This window comes from Mycteria americana, chromosome 3 (genome assembly GCF_035582795.1).
Source record: "Mycteria americana isolate JAX WOST 10 ecotype Jacksonville Zoo and Gardens chromosome 3, USCA_MyAme_1.0, whole genome shotgun sequence".
NCBI classification, from domain to species: domain Eukaryota; kingdom Metazoa; phylum Chordata; class Aves; order Ciconiiformes; family Ciconiidae; genus Mycteria; species Mycteria americana.
Window position 1 is genome coordinate 122,830,513 of NC_134367.1, and position 24,544 is coordinate 122,855,056.

Sequence of the window (24,544 nt, forward strand, 5' to 3'; positions counted from 1 at the left end):
TGGAATCTTTTTGCATACAGGATACGGCAACCACTGGTGCCTTGGAAATATTTCTTCCCCGTACGGCTCACAGAAAGCCAGGCTGGATATAGACGGCACTGGAGAAAGCCCTTTTTTCAGGTGCTCTTATTTCTCTTCAAAATATAGGAAACTCTAGTCTTGTTTTAAATAGAGGAATCATAAAATCCAGTGTATCATTGTCTGCAAAAATGCAACAGGAACTTTTAATCTAAAAAAAAAAAAAAAAAAAAAAATCAGGCTATTCCCTGCTCTTTCCACCTTGAAAATTTTAACTTTCCTGCCAGTCTGTTTCTCATTTTCAGCTTGTGGAGACAATAATGATTCAGATGCTATGAAGGAATGCAGCCTGGCATGTAGTGATCTCCACCCTGAAGATAAAAGTGACAAAATTACCCCAGGAGCTCTAGCCTTCATCAATCATTTTTCAAGAAATATTTTATTTAATTCAACTACATATTGTGCCTAGATCTAACTGGGGTATGGTCCTCTTCCTTCTATCCTTGTTCTCAGCATCTTCAGCTTCACCAGATGGAAGGATATCATCTGGCATGCAGGCCAGGCTGAATTTTCTGTATATCACACAAACATCCACATTTCCTCTGTTTCCTTAGGACCTTCTTTCCTTCGCAGTCAGTGGCTCATACAACAGTTCAGCATCAACAAGCATTATCCTGCTTGATGCTGAGAATATTTTATCCCCTGGTGAAGCTCACCCATAAGGTAAGTGCAGACTATATCTATATTGTCAGCTAAGTTATATTCCCACTTCTCTCCTGATTATCCACACTTCATGTTAAATCACTCCCAGCTTCTTTGTTGGAAGGAGCCAAGTGCATCCCTCTGAGCTGAAAGACATTCAGCAGGTAACTCTGCCCCAGGACTATTTCTTATAGGTCAAAACCACACCAGGTTTGGTGATCTTATGGAGTTCTCCAATGCTACACCAGCAGTCCTTGGCACCATAAACACCCTTCATGCCCTTATGCCAAGGCCCAGATTACTTCAGAGTATGTGACTCGGGGGGATACATGTCTTCCATTATCTATATCGGCATTTTTTTCACCTCCCCAAATCATCTGGGTAACTGGCAGGTGACTGTCACATGCAAAGACAAAGCGCTCGAAAATCCCAAGCCAGCACATCAGAAAGCAGAGAACTGCCTTCTAAGTGTAAGACTGCATTAAAAAAAAAAATCAAACCACCATACTGAAGAAGAAACTCACAAATGGTGGATGATTTGTTTCGGTCTTTGTGTTTTGTTTTGAATGTCGGGTCATGTTTTCACATTTTCTTCTGCAACCCCAAGGGCAGGAAAAAAAAAGGAAGTTAATATTCATACTTAGTCTCATGCTGTCCGAAGCTGACACTTAAAAAAACCCCACACACAAAAATCCAGTGAGAGTTATTGCAAGACTTACTGAAAACTGGTACCAGTGACATCAAGTTCTGCTATAACAAGCCTGTACTTTTCATCACTCCAGATTTGAAATCCACCAGGTTTGACTTCAGGGTTGAGGACCACATGCCAAAAGACCATACTCAAGCAGCAGTAGAACTAGAAACTAGATTTCCTCCTTTTTTGGACAAATATTCTCCTTCAGTCAGTGGGAAAGCTGACACTGAGGAAGCTTGCTGCCCAAGATGGACAAAATGCAAGTGGCAAAACAGCTAAACTAGAAAAGACCTAACTGGTGCAAGAAAGGCTGCCGAGGAGCATGCTGAGAGTGCATCCATCCACGTAAGGCAAGCACACATCTCCCTGGGTGTCATCTTCTCTCCACACAAATAAAATACCTTTCTCTCAAGAGTTCAAACTAATTAAAGGTTTCCTTTGATTACGCAGAAGGACTTGGACCCACACCTCCTTATCAGCTGAAGCGCCTGCACTGCTTCTCTTTAGTTTCACCCATCTTCTGCTAAGTTTAGAAGAAAAGGCAACAGCTGTGGCTACTGACAGAACAAGGTTGGCAGCTGCAAAACTGAGATGCCACATTTCAGTATATAATTTTCTTTCCACAGTGTCTCTCCCTAACTTTCCTCTTTAAGAGGCACTTAAAATCCATGTGTCTGACTCAATTATTGTTATTGTAGCTACAGAACAGAATGTGATGCTGATGAGGGCCTACCTGTCTAGTTAGCTTCCCTTTCTGGATGCTTTCTTTCTTTGATTCATCATTGCTTGTGACACATGTATTGTCTAAACTATGTTCAAGAACAAGTCTCTAATACATTCAATGGAAGAAGGTGAAAAATCAGAAAACGGTGTATCAGTTGCATGCATAAATTTATGCGCTAACTTTAAACAGCCTATTTCTGAGAAATATCTTATATAGGAAGCATGGTTTCATTGCAAGTTAAGAATAACATTTGCAGCAAAATTAAGAAAAAAAATTATTTTGCTTCCTTTGATTATGAAAGCACTGACATTGCATAAATGCTCTGTCTTTATGAACTCATCTAGAGATTCTGCGTTCCTTCAGCATTCAGTACATTATCAAATCATATCCGAAGTACTATGAATTCATCCCCCAGAGGGCATGAACCCAAATTTAAAGTCATCATCATTCTGTATATTTTCTGCTCAGTTGAAGGTTTTATGATACAGGCTGAATGTCTTTTCAGGACAATCCTAAAAATAAGCTAATGCAGTGGGGACTGAATTTATTGGACATGTACACTCACCTTCAGTTGATGTTCTCCCCAGGTCAGTTCTCATGTGATTGGCAAGGGATCGTGACAGCTTGTATCTTCCTATGAGAAACCTGTGCAGACACTGGTAATTAGAACTGCCACTCAGTCCTCGCTGACAACAGCTACTGCAGTGGCTCCGGGCCTCTGAACTAGCTACTGCCTGTGGAAAATCCTGTTTCCCAGTGTCTTCTCCTGCGTGGGCACATACCTAATTGCATGTAAACATTTTGTAATTTATTACGCGACACAAAAACATCGGTACATTCAAGCCGAAAATACAGCGGTTGATAAATACCGAAAAACTACGATTCCGAAGTGTCACCCACAATGTAGCTCTCCAGCTGCCTTCCCTGACTGGTTGCTGAACTAAGGATACTTCCTCAGAAATGGAAAATCTGAGAAGGGTCTCAATCTCTTTTTTAATAAGCTTAATTCTTAGTCAAAGTTAAGAGTGTTGTGTCTTGTAATTTCAGTTTGAAAATATCAGTGCATTTTCTCTGTAGCATTCTACCTCAATCAGCATGAGAATAAAAAGGCTCAGTTACCTACTATTTTTACCCATAACTGATTTCTTCACAAGCTGTTAATGACTGAAACTAATAAAGAAAGGAAAACGAAAGAAAAGTAATGCAATAGGAAAATGAACATGAAGCATTTCCAGTTCACTGCTGCATTTGCAAGAGACTAAGGATAAGGCAAGATGTTTGGAAATATTTGCAAATGAAAATGAGGCTGAAATATTTCCTTGTACTAGGATATCTACAGAATGAAACTTGGATTCTATTCTCGGCTTTGCTGCAATTTGGAAGTATTATTTCAGATCCAGCTTCCTTGTCTGTGAAATGGGGCTAACAATAGAGCTGTAGTTTCCATGCACAGTGCCCAGTTATTTAGATCTCATCATGTTAAATAGCATCTTTTTTTCCCTCAGTAGAGAAAAAAAGAGCCAGAGCGAGGTGGTCAGGAATTTTTGAGATCCAGGATTGAAAAGGCAATGAAATCTAATCTCCAGACCATGGAAATCAGTGGAAACTGACTTCAAAACACTGTTGATTTCAGTGGTTTTGGGATCAAGGTTTAGGAGAACAAACTTACCGCACAAAGACAAGTCTGTTTTCCAGAGCAATGCTTGACTTCTTGATAGGAGCAGCCTGTCAGACAGCAGCAGACTGTACCTTTGGCGCAAACCTATACTGAAGGGTTGTATATAGTCGTAGGGTGTCCAGGAGCATCTCAGGGAAGGGGTTCCCCCTCTGCTCTCCCCACAGCTTCTTCAAGGCAACAAGGAGGATGTTCTGGCTTACCCCTGTGGTTAAGCAGAAAATATTTGGCACCAGACCAGGTGTGCAGAGCCCTGAGGAGCTCCTGAGGAGCAAGGAAGCCAGGCTGTGTGGGAAGGGGCAGGCACAGGGACCTGCTTCTACTTCCTACCCCACCCCACTCCACCAGCATCAAGTCTGCCGGCTATGGGAATTCCAGACGCATTGTGCAGAATCACATACAGAGCACTGAGCGTGCCAGAGCTGGAAGGCATTGCAACCATTGCAATGCTGAGTTCATTTTCCCAGTAACAAGCAAGAGCATGGCACACTGTATTAAGCATCTTGATAGAATTTTATGCAACTACTCTTCAAAAAACAACCCAGAAATGGCAGTGCTGTATTTTTAGACAGATAATTACAAGGGTACTCCCATGTATGTGCTTCAAAATGCGTCCAGTAGTGTAATCATGCAACGGGTCAGAAATTACTGAGTGAATAGTACCTTTTCCTTTTTAGACTTCTATTATAGCATGGTGGCAGTGTAATTGTGCTGTATTTGGGTAACGCTTCGTCACGGTGCACAGGGGGGTAAGTGTGGAGCTCCATCCCTGTTCACAGACACTTCTCATTGAAGCGTCCGCCCACCACAGACACAACACACCCTTCACTTCTGTCTTTGTTAAACTATCTGTTCCCTGCATTCAAAAGTCCCACTAAATTCAACACCAAGCCCACAGATTTCTACTCCATCGACTGTACCCAGTTTTCAGAGGATGCAAAACCCAATGTGTTGGTAGTGCCAAGCTCATCCAAGATAGCCCATAACCCTCTTCTCAGGGATGGTGGGGGAGAACAATGTTAAGATGTAAGTAGCAAAGTACGCACTGTTAATCTGTGGAAAAATGCATTTTAGGAACGTTACAGAAAGCTCAGAACATATTATTGCAATCCCAGGCAACACAGGCGGAGGATGAAATCTAAAGGAAATCACAACATCTTAAGCACTGAAGTACAGTTATGGCAGCCAAGTAATTAGAACTCTGCCCTTCTAGACAGCACGCAGTATCATTGTGCTTAAGAGCTCACGGTGTCCATGGTATACCAATTTTGAAACAAATAAGCTTTTGCTTATTCCTATCCCCCACCACTCTTCACTACTCTGTAATAATCTCTATACTAGTTTTCCATGTACTAGTAGAACAGATACCTTCGGAGAAAAATATTCTGAATTAAAGATGGTTGCAATTTTATTTTATTTTTTTAATGTAGCTATTAGCAGAGGCTGATTAATGGAAAATTCTCTTTTAGAGAGATTTGTGAACTGTTCCTTTTCAGAGCTGTTCTCGTCCGCCACTCCTTCCAGTGACCACTGTCCTAGCTCCAGCTTTTCCTCCTCCCTGTTGTTGTGGTAAAGGAACTGGAGTAAGTGTGTACTCAACAGGTACTAGGAGTCAATCCCAAATTACATTCGCGTCCATTTCAGTTCAAGTTTGATTCTAGAAATCTTACTAACTTTGAGAAGTACCTCATTTCCATTGGTGCAGTCATGAATATCAGCATCTCTTCTAGCAGGGAAGGTCAAAACCGTTCTGAAGGTCTACAATGGCACAAAGGACGATTCAGCTGGAACCCTGGGAATGTTCTTAGTTTACAGAAAATAGAAAGACAGCTAGAAAATTATTCTTGCCGAACCTGACTAAAAATATGTTTGCAACATCATTAATGAATTCTATTTCCTGTAACTGAAAGGCAATTTGATAAATCATCCTTTGCCATAGTGCCACTAATTGCAATGGATTCTGAAAAAAAATCCCAAAATGATTTTTTTTAGAAAAGCCACAAATCCTGAAGGTACACTGCTGGCAAGCCCTCGAGTGTTTATATTACAAGTCAAGCAATTTAAATAATCCCCAAGTTCATTACGTTCAGCTAGATGCTCAGGAGAGGTCCTCTCTTCCATTGGTTTCCGAGAATACACCAATACAGAGCATCTTATTTTTCTCAACTGATAGGTTTTGTGTGGCTAGGACTAAATTACAGTAGCAGGATTTTAACAACTGCGGAAGACTATAAAACTTTCTGCCCCTTATTAACTACTGTGTTACTACTAGGTTTATGGGCAATGTTAACATTGCAGCATAGGAACAAAAACATTGTAAACGGTCTCCAAAATGTTGGGAAGCAACTTTCCCCAAGAGAGGCAGGGGGCCCTTCCAATCCCGGTAAGGTATGGAAAGGGTCATGTGGCACACATGTAAAACTAGATTAATCTCTCTGTTGCTGAGTAATTAAACCTAATTGTAAACCTGGGCAAGTGCTAATTTTACAACTGAGCTCCCTGTTCAGAGCTCCAAAATCTCTACTGGAAGTTCATGGAAAATGAAAACTGCCTCTTTAAAAGAAATCAGCTTGCAGCTCCCCAGAACGGAGCCCCTGGGCAAGTGGTTCAAAATATGATTTTTATAAACAAATCTGACATAGCAAACTTAATGCAAAACCCTATGCATATAACATCACTTATGTGTGCAACTCGTTTAAATTATAGCTGTAGAGAGAAGGAAATAAAACTGGCATATTAACCTTTGGCACAACACTGCTCACATACTAGCGATGTTCAGCAGCAGATGATATTATTGTGACTCCCACTAGTATTGTCATAGTGAAGGGTCTGTCAGAATTCATGTTCGAAACCTCTACAGTCAGAGTTTATTAATTCAGCCATAAGCATCCGTTCCAGACCTACCTTGGCATGTACAGTCTTATGAGCAAAATCTTTTTTACTGCAACTTCCCTTTCCCCATCACTGTTGTATTTAAAGTCGCTGAATGCAAAAATAAAATAAAACAAAACAGAAATTCAAGAAATACAGCATTTCCTCATCACCATCATATTTAAAAACACTGAACGCAAAAATAAAATAAACCAGAAATTAATGAAATATAGTATTCCACAGCTTATTGCCATAAGCTCATTGAATGCCTTGCTTCCCAAATGTCCTTTTTAAAGAATGGTCTGCTAATTCTTCCTCGAAAGAGAGGACCCTTTCCAGTAGTTCAAAAGGACAAGCTAAATGCATAAGCAAGATAGACTTAAAAAACAACTTACAAATGAAATTTAAAACATTCTCAGATTTTTTTTGGTGAATGCTCCACATTATTGAATACATTCCTATATAACTAACAAAAGTATCATATAGAATGAGCCTTCCTTGTTAAATAATGACTTACTGTGAGTAGCTTTGACAATGTCACTCAGGCCTTGATGTACGTTCTCAGCCTGTCTATATGCTGTAAAACATTTTGGTCAAAAGTTTCAGACACAGGACTTGCACAACAGCTTGAGGTGTCCTTTGATTTGGTTTCTTCGTGCATCTTGAAAATGAAAAATGGTTCATTACATATGAAGGCCATGAGGCTTACCTGTGGGTAAGGCTGATTTCACCTGGAGAACAGTTAGCCTTCAGAGTGACGCTAAATGGAGACGCAACCCAGCAGAGGTCCAAGTGAGCGCATTTCTTGGCTTCTTATTTCAGAGCGTGACTCATAAAAGGGAAAGCATTAAGCCAAAAATTTGAGAGCTAAACAAGTCTATGAAGTTGACATTAAGTGAACCAATCCTGAGAGACAGTAAGCATGACAGCAAGACAAGTTTTGGAGTCCCATTGCACTTCCCTTGCCCACGCAATGACAGTGAAACAAGCGCAGACCTGCTGCTGTGCTGGAGGATACAACGGTTGAAATAATCATCTAGTTATTGGCAAAACCATTAGATTTGAGAAAAGTTACTTTACCAAAATATCACAGGGCCATAGCAAGACACATTTATATTATATATATTTAAATGACATCTAGATGGATTGGTTTAAGCAATCCTCACTTTCTCTACCTTGTGGAAGAATCCTGAGGGCCACCTCTATTTCCCTGACTCCCTTCTACCAGCAACCCCTCGGGCCAAGCTGTGTCATGGGCCGTGCTAAGCAAAGGAATACGTGATGTACTCTTAGTATTATGGGATTAAGAATGTGATGTCTTTTCTATCCTTACTTCCTCTGATAAAACTGGGACAAATCAGGACTACAGAAGCTGCTATGCAAGCTGTAACTAGCACAATGCATGTGAAGCAGAAAGAAAAAAAGACAGATTTTGAGTACCAAAAATAAGCTGCGAAGAAACTTAATCCTCAAAGGTCAGATGTACATCTGAAAGGCCCAGGCCATGCCTTTGTATCAGAATGTTACAACATTAGCCCTAATGACTTAATAGTTTTGCCCTTGACTTGTGTCAACAGGAACCTATCTTATTACATGGTAAATTAGTTGCTTCCAGCCTACTCCAGACTCCTAGGTGATGGGGAGACAGAGGCACTTCTAGCAAAATTAGAAATGTAACCTAGTACCTAAACAGTGTTTCTTAGTAGTATTTAGTAGCATTTTAATTTTCGTCCATGTGTTTGACTAAAGGCAGGCGGGACACAGCGTGGGGAAGAAGCTACCACATTTGGCATTCAGGAGCCAAAATTAAAAGGAAGGCATCTCCTTTGCATACTGTTGTGCAGTGTCATCAAAGGTCATCGTCTGCTGCAGATATCAAGGGATAATGAGCTAGGGTCAGGCGTAACGATGGTAGGCTCTAGGTAACAGAGGACGCTTTCTTATGCTCCTTCCCTTCGCTCAGAGAAGTTTGCGTCCTTTACAGACTTTCTTCACATCCACGCAGAAACAGTTTCCAAGCCTGGCACAGCACAAAGCCGCCAGGTGACCAAGACACATTAGCACCTAACTATTCAGAGCCTCTCCTTGCATAAAACAAGGACAACCAGTAGTTTCTAAAAGAGTTACTGTTACCAGGCAATTGTCTCATTCTATTTAAATTGAGAAATTCCGTATTTTCTGATTTATCTGGAGGGCTTTGTTTCACATCTGTCCTAAAAACCTGTCTCCTGTCAGCTAGACAATGGGTTACTTCTCACAATAAATACACAAGAAGGGAGAGACATGCTTATATGGTTATGTAAGTCTTCTTTAAGGAGTTTTACAGGCAACTAAGATGCAGCTCCAGACACTAGACTTTTAAATCATTTAAAGCTGACATAAGCTGATCCTAGGCACAGTTTATAATCATGTTTCAACTTTTCAGCTCTGACAATTACAAATTGTTTGTATTAGCTCCACAAGTATTCCTATTCAGCAGTATTGTCAAAGTCCATTCATCCCAGTCTCGTAACAGCACACCAATCCTTTGCTTTGCCAGCCTCCATCCATAACCTTCATCCAACTGTTACCAACCACGCGGGGAGGGGCAGGAGAGATCTACAGCCTGCAAAAAACCCCCTCATCTGCAATCTGTGGTAGCTGCAGTTTCCCGTGCCTCAATGTGGTTTTCAGCCCATCTCAGTTCAACAGGAAGAAGCCTGGCATCCTCTAAGCATGTTGCACTTGTAACCTTTGAAGATGTTCAAAAGAAAAGGAAAAAAAAATAAACGAAAGGTCTTAACCATTTTGCATGAAGTTGCATGAAAAGTCTTGGGGCCTAACTTGACTGGAACTGGTTTAAGTACTTCTCTACTACAGCAGCGGTGCGTCATATGAAAGGCTTTGTTTGGCATCTATCCACAGTTATAAATAAAAAACATATTTATCTTTGGTCATGCATATAATTTAAAAGTCGGACAGAAGAAACCTTTTTTCTCCTTTTAAATCTGTAACAAGCCCAAGATAAATTCTTATAAATTATTTCTTTTAAAAGGAGGAAAAGAAAAAAAACAATACAAAATAGCTTGGCTATTTGGAAATCTGGAAAACAGATTATTTCTTTGGATGGAACAAAGTGTGTGTATGTGTCATCATGACTTTAAACAGTTCCACAGTTCCCCATGGAAATACTTAATTGAAGCTAATAAGATGTGGAGTTATCAGTGGTTTGCCATGATAGATTTCATATGGTCTCTCCAAGATGTTTTACCTCCTTTAAAACTTACTGACCTAAGATTGTGTTAACTGGTGATCTGAGCAGCAACCACCACAGATACTAAATTTGAGTGAAACCCTACTCACAGAGGGGACAGGAGTTTGGGCAAACCCCTTATAACTCCAACCTCTATGCAACACAGACACGTAAACTTCTGATTTGTAGCAGGTGTGACAACCTCCCATAGAAACCGTCAAATGAAAGACTTATTTGCCTCTTAACCCTTGCAGCACGGGTCAGAAGTCCTTCCTTTTGGCATCACAAAATTAGGAAAGAAACTGTTGTCAGCAGACTGCAGATCCCAACACAAATCTTCCCTCAATTACCATGCTTCATAAGGTGATCCTACAAGCTCATCCCCCTGACACTACAGAGGACCAGGCCCACCTTCTTCCATTAAGCAGATTAGTTGATCACGAGTACATGCTAAGAAAGTTTTTGACTAGTTACAACAATTTAAAAAATTGTGCCCTTCTCAGTTTAGAAAAGTAAATTCCTGCTGTATTTGAGATGGATATACAGTGTCCATAGACAGTAGTACATTCTTAACCATAAGCACGTATCTACACAACCTAATGGAGAGCCAGTAAAGCTTTCCATATGTGCAGAAACAGGTTATTTGGCATCTGCAAAGTGCAGGTGCTTTATAAGCATCTGTATATACCCATTTCTGTTAATACCTCAAAATAAAGTTGGCTTGAGCCAACGTATCTGTGTCACTCTACATGATTAAACCATTCTGAAGTTTATGGAGGAGGAAAGGTTTTTCCTATACTGATAGCAGCAGAGTTTATAAAGGACTTTGGGTAGAGGTAATCTGCATAACTTTGGCACTCATTTCACACCTACATTTTAGGTAATTAATTAAAATGTCTTCCTAAAATTGGCAAAAATTAAGCAGCTTATCATTATTTTCCTTCAGGATGAGAAATTTGTAGACTTTTCTGGCATGACCACCTTTTGCTTCAGCAATTTTTTTTCCTGAAAACTTACTCCTTGTGCCTGCAAATGCATCCACTGCTTGTGTTTCTTTTTAATTTTAATATTCCTTTTGACTATACCATCCCCACTGATAAAGTCAAGTACATGTCTATGGGCTGTGGGGTCAAGTTCAGTGTACCACCTATCAGTAATTACGTCAGTCACCAGCAAGCACAGTGCATTCATTAACCGATAAGCAACCTTGGTATTTAACTTACACTGACCACTATTATATTCAGTATTAAAGAAACTGCATGCAAATACCATGATACAGGAAATGCAAGGACACAATAAATGTCATGGGGTAACACTGCATTTGGAAATAGTTGAAGTCAACATAAAAGAGTGAATCATAAGATGAAACAATTACTTTGCAGCTGCTTATGGACAGGGAAAGCCTGGGGAACCAACACTCAGGATTAATACAACCTCCTTTAGGCAGTGAACGAGGTGAATCGGAGCCTTGTGTTCATTTTCTAGCCAGCAAAGAGTAAAAGTCACCTCCTGAAGGCAATTCCATCTTAGGCATCCACACTCCGTGACACCTCTGACTCCTCATCGACTATACAGGGAAGTGAGGGTAACTGGGCTCCTAAGTCAGGTGTCTTGTGTAGTTAGCAAGAAAAGAACCCAGGCTGAACTTTTTGGCATATTTCTGTTACCAGTTTCCCCGTAAGACAGTCTGTAACCTTACGCGTGCTCCTTAAAATGCAAAAGTGCATAAGATTTACAAGGTTAGCAATGTACGCTGCTGTAAGCGGCATGCAAACTCAGATGCTGTGGGATTCTTTACCAGTGCAAGTTTTCATCCATCTCAGCATATGGATGAACTGAGCAGAGGAGAAGCAAGCCTGATTGTAATTACATTAAGCACTTTGGCAATAAGGAAAAGTTTGTACTTGTACACAGATGGCTTTATGTTACAATGCTATAAATGTGCCAAGTTTCATGGCTTCACCACATGATGCAGGAAAGGGGCTTGATCCAAAGTCTGTGCAAACCTGCTGAAAAGCTCTCACTGATTTCAGTGCATTTGTATCAGGTTTATGGTAAGTCCACTGGACACACTTGGAAAGGGGAGTAGCCTTTTGCACTAAAATGCAATTATTTTCAGACCATTTTTAGCCTGGTTTGCCTTTTTTAGGCCAATTCTTCATGCTTTGGTGACTCTGTTTTCCTTTAAAGGAGAAACAATAAAGTCCAGTTCAGGTTGATTAAAATGACTTTGCCCACTGTAGCTCTCAATCTAAGCTGGAAACTTAAACTTTGCAGACCTCATGGAAACTACCTGGGGGAAAAAATATTACATTCTTATTCTATGAGGCCTCCTGAGTCCTTCTGATGCTTTTGATTTGAGTCCACTTTTCTGTGACCCTCCCACCCCTACTACTTCATGAAGGCAAGAGATTTTTAAACTTACTTTAAAAGTCCTTAATTTAGAAAAATAAACAAAAATCCTGTCAACCTATTCCCCAGTGTCTCACCATAACTTATTTTAGAGTAATAAATCTTCACCCTGACAGCTCTCTGATGATGCATTACATTAATACATCATAATGACAATACTTGTGATATATGATGGATATATTTTCTGAAAGGGATATCACCTATACATTCCATCTTCTCAGCACAGCAGAAGATTGTTTGGGAAAAGGGGGAGAAGGGGAGGTAAAGGATGTTCTTTACCCAGAAGGCAAAATCTCACAAGAGAATGTGGAATTAAGTTGATTGCCCTTGTTAAAATACCAAAGGGAATAAGAAATAAAATGCCTTCTGCACACGAACAACTTCTATCAGTAAGATGACCTGTTTGTTCCTCAAATACTGATATTCAGGCTGGAATATAAAAGGGAAATTCTTTACTATACTCGTATCAGTCATGCTAATACAGGAGAAACAAACTCTAGGAAATAATCGCGACAACTTTGATAGGGTTGAAAGACTGTGATAATGAGAGGTGCAATATTTAAAAGGGTAACTAAGGCCATCTGCAAACAGAAATAACCAGCAGCCTCAGTGAATAATCTGGTGAGAGCTGTGTACACTCCAAAGAGTCACCCATGACTGACACAAACCAAAATCTTTCCAGTGCCCGCGCACAGACAAGGCGATGACAGGGCTTTTCAGTAGGAAATAAAGTTAATTTTTGACATGGATATCTGGCCTTCCACAGCACCGCTGCACGTAAGAACCAGACCATAGGCTGGTGTTTGCTGTGCCAGGCTCTGCACAAACAGAACAAAGACAATCCTGGCCTCAACCAATTTAAAATCGATTTCCAAGGTTTAGAATGCAAAATCATTGCATTCTGGCTTAGAAGAGCCTGTTGCCTGGGCAGAAGGTAGTAGTAACTTTGCTCCAAAGGCTCATCTTGCACATGTGACTCTGTGGGCTGAACAGTATCAGATTTGACAGACATCTTTGACAATAACTGGTCTAAAGTGGCCCTCCTGATGCATTTGGCTTGCACACAGGCAACTCTTGACAACAACATCAGTGCCCCTGTTCTTGGCATAAAGCTCGCAAGGGCACTTAGAGCCTACCTTGAGCTTACCTACAGCCTTCTTTTTTTGGAAACACAGTCTTTCCACCCACTCCCAGGGCACTGAATTCCTACTATTCAGCTTAGGTGCAGAGAAAAAAAAAAATGGAACAATGGGCTTCTGGCTTTTTAGGGGTTCTGATAGTGATCTTATGTTTTGGTGAAAAACCTGACTTTCACAAAATACTTACAGTGGACTCCCTTCAACACTGAATTGCTGTCAGCTACCCACACTCCATAAGTATCTGAAGCCCATTTGGACCATGCCATTAAGATTCCTGAGGTCTTATGCTGATGTGTGATTGGCAGAACTGCCTGAGAATAAACGCCTTCGGTGACCTCTCTCCTCTTACAGACTTATCCATAGGTACCCACTATGCCATTGAAATGGACTCTGCCGATAAACGTTCTGGCCTGGCAAATACTCGCCTGTATCTCTGCACAGGACTAATGCGAAGAAGAGCACATGAAGCACTTTCTGCTTCTGTTTGATCTTGCTGACGCTGCACTGGAGGGGTAGATCTGATGCCTCTTTTCTGAAACAACTCGGAGGTCTGAGGTATTCCTTTGTTAGTTGAAGAATTAGTAAAAAAAACTCCTGTGAGACATTTAATGGGAGAAAAAGATGTCATGATTAAGAGCCACAGAAGAGGATTAAAATATTACAGTAAGAGTGAAATCCAAAGAAATATGTATCTGAGCATATGTTTCAGCGTGCAATCATCAAGCAAAATGGGTTTGTGGTGGTACTAATATTAGCTCCAGTGTAAAGTTCTGCATAAAAAGAGGCCTTGGACATTGCTGTTTTGACTTTGCTAGAAACACTTGAGGGAGGAGCCCCAAATTCCTGATAGGGACTGGCAGGTCTCTCTCTGTCTCAGGAACACTGAAGACAGAAACATCAAGAGTGCAGGCAAAATGACAGGAATGTCACTGTTACTCTGTTGGACACATGAAAACAAGCGACAATGCCCAATGCAAGGCAGTGCAATAACCACGTTCTCTGAGTGTGAATGGACTGTTTCTGAAAGGTGCTTATTGACTTCTGAATCTTCAATCTGCAGAAGGAATCTAAGCTATAATGAATATAGGAAGCCACTACGCGACAGCCATGGTGCCCCGCTAGCAAGCCTATCTTCTGAGGGTCAATTACAGGCAAAAAGAAAAAGGTTCGAAGAATGGAAATCAGCTCATACAATCAACCCTACTAAATCCACTGTCACTTGTCTATGGCCACTTGCAAGAGCCTACTGTAACGTTATTTTGCATTGCAAGTATTTGTCCTTTAGTTGTTGAAGGGAAACAACCAGCTCATTTTGTAGATGAGCCATCAGTTTCTGGATACTGCTGCTCTGAGTCAAGCAAACTGCATTACCAAGTCCCATCAATGCTAGATTCCTTGGGCATGCCAGATGTCCTCTCATTCACAGAAAAAAAATAATAAATCAGTGTCCTCAAAAGCACCAAGGAAAATGCTAACTGACTTGCACTGGGGCCAAGTATATACTTAGGAGTTATAAAAAACCTCCCTTCTTACTGACTTTACAGCACGGATAGCACCCCACTTTTTGTCAGCATTGCAAAAATGCTATTTTCTGTCCTAGCCCAGCCTACTCTGCTGTCTAACCCTAGGGTGAGCTGGGGAAGTAATAGTGCAAAAGCTTTTCAAAGATTCTCCATGTAAACAAAGCAGAGGTCTCTCTATATTTTTCTCTGTTGTCTTCTCTTCTTAGAACCAACTTTTGCTCTTTTCATCAAACGTGGCTCCGGATAAGATGCTGTAATTTCAGTTGTTATTAGAGTCTAAAGCGTTTTTCCTGTCTTCACTTGTTCCTGGCATTGAATATTCACAGCAGAGTTCTGTTTATTCTTTCACCCTCTTTTGTCTGATGTTATTGTTGTGAAAATTGAAGAAGTGTTACAATTGTCTTGCCTTTAATGCAGGAATAGAGTGACTTTCAGGTTCACTTCTAAAACCAGTGATATGGGTTCAAAAGAAACTATTAAAAAACCTGAAACAGGGCATCTTTATTACTAAGGCTAGCTGACTCAAATGATTTTATTAGAATGTTCTTTGCTATTTTTTCCTTATGTGTTAAGTGAGAAGCACATATAGAAAGTCCTGTTAACCGTCATACAATCCATAGATCCATATTACTGTAAAAAAATTGCTCAGCTAAAGTTCACACAAAACAAAAGTGAAATTACCCCAAAGGAATCTCTGTGTTTCAAGACAATTTTCTTGCTGAGTTTCAAATATTAAAACTCTCCCAGTTGTTAAATAAAGAATGATGAGAAAATGCACGCAATTTTAATTTCCACTGGGATTATGCCTGGTGTGAGACAATCATGTTGTTAGATATTTTTCTAAAGACTAAAATAATGTTATAGCATCTGTGAAGGATGTTATGAAGAACAAGGTACTGAAATAAAAACATTTTTATCCCAGATTGGCTACTTGTTATGCTTTTTGCTGAAATTGCTCGAATTAGAATTTATGCAAAGCTTTATTATCTAAGACACTTAAGCTCAACTTGGTTTAACTGATGTATCTATTAGCTTATCTGTCTTGTAGTTAGTGAAGGCTTGATACATCAACTAAGGAGAATCCATGCAAGTCCGATGGATATTTATAAAAAATGACATAATTTTTTTCGTGTTTCCCCCCCCCCAGCAGTGCCAAAGCAACAGCATACTTTAAAATCAAAGCTGATGTTCACGATGCTCCCTGCAAAGCCACCAGTTAGTGGGATGGCCGGGTATTTGCAACACCTGTGCACCTGCCTTTGTTCTCTGGGGTCTGGCGGGACTTCAGGTGCTCTTAAAAGATATTTGTAGGGGGATCGAAAAATGGGGAATGAAAAAGAGGAGCTTTAAAAACAAATTACAGTCTTAAATATAACTAGTTCACAATCCCTAGCTCATAATCAGGTGCTGAGAAACAGATATACCAGGTATGAAGTATCACATTGTAATTGTAAGGAGGAATTTGCTTGGGAGATGACTTTCGCTCTGGCTAGGAAAGAATTTAAAGGGACTTACAAAACAGTTCCATTGTCAGAAAACTAAAAAAGTCAACAGTGACTATGAACGCATACTGCTAGAAAAGTAAACATTATCTTGTTTGATTTTGTTTATTATTTTGTTTGTCAGATCTGTAACTTTCCCTAAAATGCTTCAACTTGGGCAAAGGAAATAACACTAATGAAAATACTTATTACCTGAAAAATGTGTCAGTTTTGTAACTGAGGATGAATATGACAATATTGACAAAGTTGACAATAAATATTGACAATAAATATGTATGCTTCAGTTCCTGCACTTCTTTAAATGTGGCAAAGTAAAAAGACATGGGACCTGCCTCCTTCAAACTCATTTCCCTGCTCTCACAAGGGTCCATCTTGAACAACTTTCAGGAACTACAAAGTCCTTTTATCCTTTTTTATTAGTAGTATTATTCAGTAATATACTTAGGACAAGGATGGGATAGGAGAAATACTAATTGTCATCTTACTCCATTTTCAGACAGTTTTCACAAAGGAAACTGCTCTCTAGTAAATGCGTTATCCAGCCAAAGCTTAGGTGAAACCATGTTTTTCCAAATCTCCTTATATTTGACTGTCCTGATGCAGGAGTTCTCCAAGGGAGATGTTCTAGAGGAATTTCCTGGGTTAGAGTGCAGTTTGTTTGTTTTGTGTTGTTTCCTGTTAAATTGCAAATTTGTTCATGGAATGGGAAAAACCTAGGCAAGCAAATCATTTTTGTGGATCTTGGACTAACACTTGTCTGAATGTAAGGAATGGGTAGTGGTAAGAATTTTACCATGTATTCCTTGACAGGCAGCTGCATAGCTGGAAAGAGCTGTGAGAGTGACAGGGAGTTTATGTATCCTGGAGATGTGGAGAAAAACAAAGCGAAATACGAAAGAAGGGGGAAAAAAATTAAGCAGCAAAATCAGCAGTTACTATAGCGGAACTAGACTGCTGGTTCAAGTCCAATTTTTTTTGGACTTGATTTAGAAAGAAAAATAATGTGCACATTTTTTCAGATTTATTGTGTTTGGAGGTAGTATATTTAAGCAGAATAGACAGAGTGGGTGATATGAGTGAGAATCTAACGATAATACTAATTAAGGGGAATTTCAAGGCCAACCAAGAGTGAAGAAGGCAAACTCTCTGCCCCCCACACTATTGACAAAGTGGCGCCTCTTCCATTTCTGGATATTTCCAGAGCCAAACTGGGACAAAACAGTACAAGAAAAGACAAAACAATGCCAAAATCAGGATCTAGGCAACAGCTCCAGCAAAAGCTGTCCCAAAGCCAAGTCAACAATGGCAGCAAATCCAAAAGCAGCAATACGGGCTCTAGGAGGCACTGCACCTTCCACCTTCCTCCTCTCTTCTGGCCTCTAATCAGAGCCATCTGCAGGGTGTTAGTCCACTTCGAGGCTGACATGAAAGATCCTTGCAATTACATTCACGCCCACCCAGCAATGAGTAGATTTCTCCAAATTAGTCCTACAGGACTCGTGCCCATGAGATAGAGAGCACATAAAGCCATTCCTAACCTTGGTAGCCTCCATCTGAGTTTCTATAGGGCTGGCCCGTGGTGTGGTAGCCCCATGCTCCATCTCTAAGGTTTCTCCAAAGCCAATGCCAGCCCTTGACAGCTTTTGTAAATGACATGAGAGTTTATCTAGGGATGCCAGAAAGCCTGTACCAGTCCCAATAGCAGAGCTCAGACCTGTGTGGGGGCATTATCACATACCAGGGAACCCATTTTTCCACCAAGTAAGATGCGATGGCCTGAGCTACAGCTTGCTAAACGGGTGCAAAGGGGGTCAACATCTGGCTCATTTCTCCTAAATGGCCAAAAAGAGGTTTTAAAACCTGCGGGGTCAGAAAGTCTCTCTCTCTCCACTGTGCTTCAGAAACGCAATGCCACTGACCTGGTTCTTGATTTACCTTTACTGTATCTGAAGTCCCCAAAATAACATTCTCAAAAAATGTGTAGGACGGTTTTGTATGTGCAAGGATAGCAGTGAGCGACTTAACAAATTAAGAGAAGATCATTGGGAATAGAACAGTTTGCTGTTTACCGTACGACACTGCAGCTGTCAAAAATGTAAACCATGGAAATGGAAGTTGGAATTAGAGACAAAAAGCAAATCTAAACAAGTCTTTGATGACTTCTGCACAATAAGGGGGATTGCAGAGCTCATGCTGGTGGAAAAAGGAAGGCAAGAAAAGCCAGACTCTGAAATTGGGAATAGGACTCAGGAAAAGTCAGGTCCATTCCCCTCTACTCCACAGATTGTTTTTGTAAACGACAGGCATATTTAAACTCAAGTCTCAAACACAGAGAATGGGAGATTAATACTCTCTACTTCTGTCCTGCCTAATGAGATTGTAAGATCTCTCATTAATTGTTTGTCCCAGTCATAGCACAGCTGAGACCAGACCTCCTTTGGGGCCCCTCTACTTTATGATGCAATTAATGCACACAGCCCTATGCCATTTACAGTTCTCGAACCCTAATGTGTAATGTGCGCTGGGATGACGGCTTTTTGTGATCAGCAGTGTCTCACTGGCAGCAGGCCTCCTTTCACTTTGCATCTTTTGCATCTCCCTGTTTTTCTGTGTTATAAACCGTCTAAGCTCCTGAGTGCTGGAGCTGATGAAAAGCAAGAGCGTCCTTTTATAGGAGGCCAGAGTAAAGCAGAGATGCGCTAGGTAACTACTCACAGACATCCAACAGGCAAACTCTCCCTTATTTTACTTACAAAGGAAGGTTAAGTGGAAAGAATGGTAAAGCTCCCATTGACCTCAACTGGGCCAGCACTTCTCACTCTAATCTAAGTGACATTATTTGTCAGTGCAAGGAGGGTTTTGCTCAGTCTTTCTGTCCCACCTCACCTTTTCCAAAGCCATTTCTATTTCTCCACTGAAGAGATTTCCAACCACAACGGCTTCATCATCAGATAAATTGCTTCTTTGTGCCAGAAAGATTTCATTCTATGTATTTGTTTATTTAATCTGTGTACGCCCATGATCTGACATCTCCTTTGCATTTAATAGGCAGTAGCGGGGCATGCAAAATCAAAGCTATGTTCTGCTGAAACTGCAAGATGAAACACAACAGCACTCCTAACTTCAGGGAGTTTTGTAGAGAGAAAATAGGAAGTGAAACAACTTTAAAAAATGCACACTTTTGTAATGCATTAAAGCCTTCATTCCTTTTGCCAAAACTTCACTTTTAAGAAGAACCAGCTGTGGGTTTGATTTCTATGTTTCTCAGCCATAAGTCAATAGAGGATTCAATTTTAAAGCACAAGACCTATAACATACAGTGTGAATCATCTCTTGTCTGCATATAAGATAGCACAGATAGATAACGTGCTTAGTGAAAGCTTTATCACCAAGGAAACACATTCATAAGCATTGAATCTAGCACCTTAACATTTACAACTCACTTTAAAAAAAATGCCAGCTGTAAATAAGTCCATACTCATAACTGGAAATATGTGGTATCTATCACTCATGCCTATTTTAAGAATTACTCATCGCCTAAGAGTGGCAATGGGCAAAGCCAATTTGCAAAAGTTCAGAGCTTCTGGAGATTTGGACTCTGATCTACCAGAAGTTAATTGTTTCAGAGAGATAATAATTTTTTGGTAATTATGTCCAACCAATCCATAAGTAACCCCTCACAGAATAGGTTTTATCTAGTGCCACTTGCTATTTCCTAAAGGTCATGGAATCTCTTTTTCTCACCTCTAACGGCTCACCTTTCCTGGGTGCACTATGGGGAAGCATAATTTCAGCAGAGTGGAAATTCAGTCAGCAAATGAGGCATCGACATAAATATTCATGGGGGAAAAAAACTTTTGAAAAAATGTTGAGAAAAGAGAGTAGGTAAATCATGGCATCCTCGGGAGACCACTAAGATATGCACTGACAATTTACATGGATTTGCTTAAAATTTTGTCTGTAATTTAAGAAGTGTTATCATACTTACCGACTTATCACCTTCTTGCCAGTATTTGGGCATCTCTTGAGTACTGGACCCTTGATCAAGGACAGACCAGTTGCCCAGATGGCGTGCGGCACCCATTTGTCATATCCTGGATTTACAGTCTGGGAATTAGCAAGGGAAATTATTCTGGATTACTCAGGGAAATGCTTATGCCCCAGTCAATATACAACAGTTGTTCAGTTTTTACAATGTGAATTTGACTTCTGTCTAGGATTCTTTCCCCACTTTGCAAACCAAGGATGTGATATGAAGGCAAGCCATGGGAGAAGCACACGAACTCACAGGGACCATCTGCATATACAAAGTTAAGTTTCTGCATAAGCACTAGAAGACATACTGGGCATTATCTCAGGGTAGAGTCCCAGTGGAGTTCAACACAACTTAATATGGTAATGATTCAGTTTCAAGATAAAAAATTGCAGGAAAAATTTTGAAAATGCTTGATTATGACTTGTTCTGCTTGTGGCTGCGGTCACTGATAACACTTTTATTGACCTTGGTAGGAAGAGAGGCTTTCTAAAGGCTATGTGCCTTTAGAAAGCCAGCTCCGAAAACACACAATATACTTAAAATATTTGGCTCCTTGCAGTTAATCCTACAAAGACGCACATTCATAGAGACCTTTGTGTAATTGAGAATCCTCTGAACTCAATTCATGTCTGGCTCCTGTCTGGTTCCATGAGGCTAAATAGATACAAATAAATGGAGCCATTTGCCAACTCAGAACTCAAATCACCAGCAGTCATCATAAAACCCAGTGCCCGCAAGAGTCTGAGATGTAGAATACCAGCACCCAAATTTGACTATTCAGTGAAGAATATTATATAAAGGATTACTTTAAAGCCACTGACCATGAAGAAAAAGAACACCAACTGGTGGGTAATGATGCAATCTTGAACTTTCACACCACATCTCGGTAAATATTACTGCACTATAATTGAGTTCATCAGGTTCCATGAGCATGCCCATACTTTCTTCTCTATTTCTGGATGATTTCCATTGGTGTTATGCAAAGGACACTACCGTCTACTGGGAGGTTGTCTGTGCTAACCCGAAGCACATTCTTTTCAATTGTTTATTTCACCCTTGCTTGTAGCTTTTCAGCTCTCAGATCTTCCCTAATGAGGACAGTGACCAGAGGGCTAGAACATACGTACCTTTCATAAGGACAAAATGAGGGGCAATGTTAAGGTTTCCTCCTTTTTTCCTTTTTCTCTTTTCTAAAGAAAACCTTTTATTCAACCCTGATGCCATAAAAGAAGGTGATGTCATAATTTACGATATGAAACTGGTTACTAAAATGTCATTACACAAGTGATGTTTTAATTGATGATGTTAAACTGGTTAGCAGGAAAGTGTCAAGTGTCACTTTCATGACATAAACTGCCAGTTATGATTATATAATATCAATTATTCTTTGGAAAATGGCATTAGATCAGTTAGTTCTGAACCAATGTAGTTGGGGCAGGTTCATATTTTTTTAAACGCTGTTCATCCAGTTCTCATTATTAGGAGTAAAATATACTTTGGATGCAGTTTAGACTTTTATAACTCTCTCCTTGAAACATAATACCTACCTTTCTCATTTGCCCTTTCAGCTGCCATCAGATCAACAGCGAGCTAAAAAGAAAGCAGCGAGGTAAATTTTATAGCCTTAACTGAGCTTGCCTTGTTCTGCAATCTTACAGAAACCAAACTTTTGAGTTGAAGGTAGACAAAAATAACAAAACATAATTTTAATAGTAGGTTAAATATAGAACATTAGGATTTGCTGACAGGATGTTGGTTACTATGAGCCCTGCTTTGACGCTGGATCTCCTAAAGCTTTAGCGTCCAGCTGCTCTCCAAATTCCTCTAAATCTTATTCAGGCACAGAACCAAAAGAACATATTAATATCTGAAATGCTTGTAGCCAGATCTTAAACACTTAATCCCTTCTAGGGATAGTTACAAGGAAAAGCAGCAAGTTTAGTTCATGTATACTCTCTGGGTCCAACAGGACTAGGCTGATTCACCGCTGATGCCGATCTGATCTAACAAGTTTATAACATTTCCCTACATTACAGCATTTTGTTCCTTGCTGTCAGTGACACATCTCTGGCTAACTGGCAAAGCTATTCAGAGATGCCCTGATAACGAGTTAGATGCAACATAACAGGACGAGATTTTTATGGGAATTTCCTAGCTGAAATCTTACCTATTTTACAGGAGAACAGGTACATTCACATTAACGAGGGAGAAAACAAGAGGCAGGACTATTTCTTGGTCAAGACTGTCGGATTTGTCGGAGTTTAAATAAAAGGATTGCTCCCGCAGATCAGTGCCAGTACCCATTGTAAAAATGGCAGAAAATTACAACAGAAGGATAAATGCCGTACAACCTTGCAACCACATTGACTGTGAGAAACAGTGAGGACTCCAAAGCCAACAAAAGTTGGCTGCTAAGTAAGCCACACTATTACCTTCCTGAACAACTTCGTGCTCAGACCAGTGTTGCTTTATAATGAAAGCTGGATGTGGAGACGACTAAAAGGGCCACACTTCTCTTCACTCTGTTACCCGTACTAACTTTGATCAGATCAGAAGCTGCACTTCATGGAAGAGGTCTCGGAGGTTTGATCAAAGGAGCTGTGGAAGATCCCAGGGAGGAGCTACAAAGAGGCAAGGGAGGAGCATTGCTAAGAAAGACTCAGAGATACACACGTGATTTTCATTAAGCTTAATGGAGATGGTGGAAATTAATCTGCAGGGCAAGGCTTTGAAAACTTACCTCATTATTTCATCCATGCAAAAATAATTTGTTGTCTCCTTTTATGTCTCTTGTTCTCTACATGGTTTTGCAAGTAATGGATTTCAGTATTATCCCACTTCCCCCATCTTTCTGAAAAGCTTAATGGTGATTATCAACCTGAGTTCTAAAAAACAAAAAAAAAAGAAAAAAAAAAGGGGAGAAAAAAGGAAAGAGAGAGGTTAAGTATTGATTATCCACATGTACCAGTTGTTTTATTACAGAATATTTCTAGGTAGCATTCTACCTGTCAGATTTTGGGGACATACAAATTCCATTACATACCAGATCTCTAATGCAGATGGCCAAATAATGCCAGAATTTTGACAGTTTATCCCCTTAACCTGCTATCATGTCTTCTCTATCCCAGAGACATTCTCACTAGAGCCTGTAACTATTTTTCTCTTTTTCCTGATTGACTATAATTTTTGAAAATATACTTTCAAGCCAGAGAAAGCTTGCATAGGGCAGACAAGCGATGCATCACGTCAGTCTAATTTACATAACAAGTCAGATAAAATCTAAGTGTTAAAGTGTGCACACTTGTTGACATGACAGAAGGTTGAAATTCTGCAAGACATGCCTCTTACAAGAAAGATAAGAATAAAAATTCTTTCAAATCCTTAGTAGGTCGAACCCGTGCATCCACGTAGTTGTTGCATCATGGAAACACGTCCGCAGCGCACGGTAGTACTGATCAATCTGCAACAAGGCTCCAGCTTACAAAAGCGAAATTCCTTCTAACATTTCATTGTAACGGAACGAAGGCATCCAGACACTGATGGGTTTCTTAAAAGTTATATCATAATTTATAATTGGTTGTTAATTAATGTCAGATCACAGTGGAATTCCTATGGAATTACAGAGTGGAGCCTCTTTAATTACCAGTTTATAATTATAAATCTCATTGGAATGAAAAACACAGGATCTGTAATAAATGATTATGATCTTAGAAGACTTCTTTGACTAATAAAATCTTCATGTATGCATCTTAAGGAACTGTAGAACAGTAGTCTTCATTTGGGGCAGAAAACATTTTCCATGATGCAGGATTCCCCTTCCTGCATTATGCAAAAACAAAGAGAAAAAAATCTTAAACTTTATTTCGCAACTAGAGCAACTGCATCTTGTGAAATGAAAAATGCATCTCAGGTCTCTCAGCACTACATCTTGCAATCTGTGTACACTGTAGATCACTAAGGTAAGACCTTTTCCATTGTTGCTCTGCAGTTTTGTCATTCTCTACTGATTTGCCTGC

The 24,544-nt window shown here is 40.0% G+C and overlaps 1 long non-coding RNA gene across 2 annotated transcripts in view; it reads right to left on the bottom strand.

Moving 5' to 3' along the window:
* Nucleotides 1-13,955: 13,955 nt before the first annotated feature.
* LOC142407835 (uncharacterized) overlaps nucleotides 13,956-24,544 on the bottom strand; it is a 178,901-nt gene continuing 168,312 nt past the window's right edge. The window contains exons 3-4 of one of the 2 annotated variants that reach the window (XR_012775071.1): nucleotides 23,269-23,413; nucleotides 23,055-23,149 (exon numbers count right to left, since the gene is read on the bottom strand). This is a non-coding gene — a long non-coding RNA (uncharacterized LOC142407835). Of the gene's footprint in view, nucleotides 14,062-23,054; nucleotides 23,150-23,268; nucleotides 23,414-24,544 lie in introns of those variants that run through there. The other variant, XR_012775070.1, reaches the window with a different exon arrangement.